The sequence below is a fragment of the Pollicipes pollicipes genome, unplaced genomic scaffold, assembly GCF_011947565.3.
Source record: "Pollicipes pollicipes isolate AB1234 unplaced genomic scaffold, Ppol_2.1 Scaffold_3812;HRSCAF=4468_pilon_pilon_pilon, whole genome shotgun sequence".
NCBI classification, from domain to species: domain Eukaryota; kingdom Metazoa; phylum Arthropoda; class Thecostraca; order Pollicipedomorpha; family Pollicipedidae; genus Pollicipes; species Pollicipes pollicipes.
The window spans coordinates 145,948-151,279 of NW_023596380.1; the positions used below are offsets into that span (position 1 = coordinate 145,948).

At 56.4% G+C, this 5,332-nt stretch overlaps 1 pseudogene; it reads right to left on the bottom strand.

The window, feature by feature from the left end:
* Positions 1-1,343: 1,343 nt before the first annotated feature.
* LOC119093017 (histone H3-like) lies at positions 1,344-1,656 on the bottom strand (annotated as a pseudogene).
* Positions 1,657-5,332: the final 3,676 nt, after the last annotated feature.

The following is a 5,332-nucleotide window of genomic DNA, read 5'->3' on the forward strand; positions in this document are numbered from 1 at the left end:
CCGAATTCCTGCCGCGGGGGACCGTTCATCAGTTCTGACCGGAATGCGTGCGATCTAATGGCGGCGTGGCCGGCGTCGGCGGGGCGTGCTCCCTCCCCGGGGGACGGCCTGTCGCCGCTGGCAATATCAGCTGTTTGCGCTGCTCGCTCTGGGTCGGTGGTCTGGGGGGGGGGGGGGGCGTGTCGCAGGTCACCCCAGGACGGCGGAGCCGCTTCGTAATTCGGTCATTCTAGAAGAAAACAAGTGTGGCGCTGGAGTACCGGGTATCGAGGGAGACACAGCCTCTGCCAGGGTAGGCTTAATTACTGCCAGGCCAGACGTAATCGTTACCAAGGGAGTTCTAGCAGCCAGAAGTGGTGTACGTACCTAATTGCATGAATGTTATACGTGAACTTGGCTGCATAGCCATCGGTATGAACAGCCGGGTATGTTGGACATTGGACGGAACATGCCCATGAAACATTCGAAGAACATGTATGTACAGCTTTTCTACAAATACATGCATAACATAATCCTAATGCGCGGGCGAAAAAAGTTCGCTGTCACACGAGTTCTGTCATCCCTTTTTCTAGGCATGCCCAGATCAATGTGATGTACCCAAAATTTACTGACGCATGCAGTCAGATCGCCATATTTCGGAAATCGCTTCGCTGAAATGGTTTGGCCCTACCACAGCCGCTTTTCTCGCTGTATTCTTCCTGTCTTCCTGTAACAGATAGGATTCGGACAAGCTCCAAATATACAGAACAAGTAAAATGTCGTCACTTGTGTACTCTTGCCTTCCGCCGTGACGCTATCAAATAAAACACTGCCACAACGAAGTGCGACCTCGTTCTGGCCTCGCACTGGGCCTGTGTTAAGGCTAGAACTTTGCACGTTTATTACAGCGCGGAGGACAAACTCTGGAGGAAAATAAACATATCAGATAATTCAGGAGCTGCGACAAGCAAATACTGCGACAAGCATATACTGCGACATGCAAAGAGGTACTGCGACAAGCATATACTGTAACAAGAGCTGCGACAAGCGTATACTGCGACAAGCAAAGAGCAGTCAACAGCAGTGATGTGCCGACGTCCTTGTACAGGCGCCTGCTCTCGCGGCCAGCTGTCCGTATTCAGGCGCCTGCTCTCACGGCCAGCTCCACCGCGTGTGCGGCGCCAACTCGCAACAGAGCACACCGCGGGGCGCGCGCCTTCCGTCAGTGCGCCCAGAGCCTGGGCTCGGTGCTCGCACTGTGTTCCCTGACGGCGCATGATGTGCCATCGCCGCGAGGCACCGGTGGACATGGTCAAGGCGTGGTTACCCAAGGAGTACACCAGGGACGAGGGGGTCGTTGCAGGTTATCCGAGGAGCCCACCGCTGGCCTCCTGCAGAGCCATGACAGCGCTGCTCTGGAAGCGCAGGTCCGTCTTGAAGTCCTGCGCAATCTCGCGCACCAGCCGCTGGAACGGCAGCTTGCGAATGAGCAGCTCCCGTGCTCCTCTGGTAGCGACGGATCTCGCGAAGAGCCACCGTGCCCGGACGGTAGCGGTGAGGGCTTCTTGACGGCCGCCGGTGGCCGGCGCGCTCTTGCGAGCCGCCTTAGTGGCCAGCTGCTTGAGCGGCGCCTTGCCGCCGGTAGGCTTGCGTTCCGGTCTGCTTGGTGCGCGCCATTATTCAAACGGTAAGGGTCGTGCAAGCGCGTCCCGACCAGGGGCTCGACATTCGCACAAACCTATGTCAGCGACCGGCAGTTACGGTCCGGAGGGCCGAAGCAGCCAGCCGGCCTTGCCGCGTGCGTCTGCCAGCTGTTACGGTCCGGATGTCGAAGCAGCCAGCCGGGCCCTGCCGCGTGCGTCTGCCAGGCTGGTCACGCTCGCCGTCGTACAGGACCGGCTGCTACAATCTGCTTCGGGCGCGGCAGTAATGCTTCCCAACTTTGAATATGCCTGCTAAGAGGAGAGTTGCCGAACAGAAACTTGGCGTGTAAACAAACGCATAAACGTGCGAATTCCATGTCATGACGTAAGTAACATTAACAGAAACTTGCTTGCATTTGGGAGACTCAGCGAACAGTTTGTTGCAGTTGTAAGGGTCAAACATTTTTACGATGCCATACACTTTGATATGTACCCGTATCGAACTATAGCTGTAAAAAAACTCGTGCACCGCGCAGATTTGGCCCTCTTTTGGGTTTCTTTAGAAATTGTCATCGAAAAAACTTCGTACGCTGTGTGCCGATTTAAAATAACAAGTGTTCTATCAAGAATGCCAGTCATCACTTTTCGTTCCCATCTCACATCCTATGATGTGGAATGCTGATCCCGCAAGACATCGCATTTCTAAACAAACCAAAATGTGAAAAACTGATTCAGCTGGCAGCACCTGAATAATGCCAACCTTATGCCATTAGTGGTAACTCAGGGTCAGTTTCAGCAAAGTTAGTTAACATTCAGATATTCACAGTCATGCTGTCAATGTTTCAGGCTATAGCCCAGGCTTACAGCAAAAATCCTTTAAGCGCCACTGCAGAATCAACGCTTTTGCTCCAAATACGAAGCCCTGTCGACGTTACTCACAACACAGAACAACTTTTACGAAGATGTACGCTCTCGCAATCGATACAATTCTCAAACTAAGGTGCTGCATTTCCTTCTAAGGATAGGTGTGAAAGCCGTGCATTGGCCAGTGTGTCTTCGTAATTCGAACTTCATTGATCATGGAGCTGACTGTGAGCCAGGGTGATATTTATAGCTCATTCGACCCTGCTCCAGCACGTTTAGCTTCAGAATCACGGAAACGCTAATTTAATAACACCATCAATTTTGAGGTGGAAGAGGTTTAACCCTATTTAAAGTTCCGCCACGGACGAATTATGTTGCTATGTTCAGATCATGGCTTCTCCCTGAGGCACCTTGTCATGCTATGGTGCCACGCTTGTGATGGTGACAGACCGCCCTCATTTCTTACGGTTGTTTTCTTAAGGGCTGCGGACACAGACAGTTTCGGAACCCAGTGTTGTTTGGCACAACTAACGGGTATCTTTCATGCCCAACTGACGGGTAATTGTCATGTGGCGCTGACGGGTAGCTGTCATGTGGCGCTGACGGGTAGCTGTCATGTGGCGCTGACGGGTAGCTGTCATGTGGCGCTGACGGGTAACTGCCATCGTGTTTTTGTTGTTGGGACTTCGGATTGTGCTAAGAGCTTGGTCGTCGCCTGCTGGTTTGGTGGGCCATTATTGGCGGTCTGGTGTGGTTCTTCAACCAGTGCCACGGTCAGTCCAGTGAATAGCGAGTCGTTTTTCATGGATGCTTATCAGATGACTGAGGATGTCAACCCTGTAGCTGATAAGGGCCCGAATGTCAGGGCCTCAATTGTTGAACGGATACGGGGGTGCGACCATTTTTACCCGCGATAGCAAGCATGCCATCCGGATTTGTTCGAAATCGATGTGAGTTTTGCACCTGTCATGGCCATGCTTTGGATATTTGGATGATTCCTCTCGTGCATGTATATATATATATATATATATATATATATATATATATATATATGCAGTGTGTTTAGGGCTCCTGCGCGCCCATGCCATCTGTTATGTTTTCTCTGCGGGCATCGCGGTCACTGTTTCAGCCCGCGTGATGCTCGGGTGCCTGCCGTGTCCCGCAGCATCCGCCTCCCGCTTCGGGGCGTGTCTCGCCAGACCACGCCCTGCGCGCGCTCCGTGCCGTCAGACGGGGCGTGGTTCCGCTCGTGACCCCTGTATCACGCGCCGGTTAATTTGAAAACGCCCCCGGGCACCGCCGCTGGGGCGGGGAGGGGGGAGGGGAGAGGCGGCGGGGCGCGCCCTGCTCGCGTGACCAGGTCCCGTAGGACATTCCGGGCCTTATTTAATCTGCTGCGCATCCCGGGCGCACGCGAGCGGTCCGGCGGGCGGGCGTGCCTGGTACGGCGGCACGCCACCCGCGTCCGACCCCGCCCTGTCCCTCTGGGACGGCCGCCCGTCAGGCCGCGTCGCCGAGCGCGTCGCGACCGACACGGGCGCGCGCTGGCCAGTGTCCGGCTGACGGCTGTGAGCTGCTCGGCCGGCGGCGCGCTGGACGCCCCGGTCGGCCCGGCCGCTGGTCTGCGCCGCTCGACGGCGGGGGTGGCAGCGCCGCTCGCGGAGGCCAGGCGTGGTCTGGCGATGCCGCGCCGTCTGGCGGCACCAGAGGCGGGCGGGAGGAGTCGGCCCGGAGCCGCTGCCGACAGCTGGCTCGTCGGCGGTTACGGCCGCGGTGGTGGCCGGACCGGGCACTACCCCACCGCCCTCCACGCCTCAGGCTGCGGCCTGACCCGGCGCTGGGGGCGTGGCAGCGGGCGAGGCAGGTGTCGGTTAGCCACACCCCAACACGCTCCATCTGACCTATAGGTCACCGTCAAGCGTCCGGACCCGTGGCGATGGCCAGTCTGGGGAGAGAATCCCTCCCACCACGACGGCCTGTGTCCGTTCCGTCGGCCGCTGTTGCCGTGTTTGCCTGCCGTGCGGGCCGGCGCACGTCCGTGTTGGTCTGCACACGGCCGTGCGCGCCCAGCCTGCTGACACGTTAGCGACCTGATGCGGCACGTCCGCGTCAGCCGCCCGCTCTGGGTCAGCCGTCGGCCTGTAATGACCGGCTTATTAACTTGCGATTCACTGGTGGCCGCCGGTCAGCTGAGGTGCGGTCCGCTAACGATGCTCTTCTGCTGACATTCGCCGCCGACATTCTGTATGCTGACATTCGCCGCTGACATTCTGTGTGCTGACATTCTGGGCTGCAGGCTGCGCCGCCATTTGGCCGCGATTGCGTATGTGATCGCTCGGATGTGCTGTGCTGTGACTGTTTTGCTCGGTTGGCATTTGGCGCATGCTCGCTGTCACATCAGTAACCTCGGCAGGCTGAATATTTCATACCATCGCAAAGACCAGTGCTTTTTAACGTACCGTGAAAAGTGTGTGGCGAGTGGCGCAGCTTCGTTCCGTCACAGAACCACTGTGTTCAATAACACAATCACCTTTTTCGGTCCAACCCGACATTGATTGCAGTTGGGGTCGTTTGTTGAGGGATATTTCCCCCCCCCCCCCCCCTCCCCATTTGCAGCCATTGACTACCTATCCTACTAAACGCCGCATGAAGTACATTTGACGCTTATTTTCGGCATTTGAGAGGCCCATTGATGCATTTACGGATAATTCGATTCGCCTCTAATCTATTCTGGACCTAGTGTGCAGATGGGGTAATGGTTATGCGACGCGTTGGGGAAACCAGAGGTCCGTGGTTCGTTTTTCCGTGGTCTTTCTACCAGAGTGAGAGGCAAGTGACGCTTAATA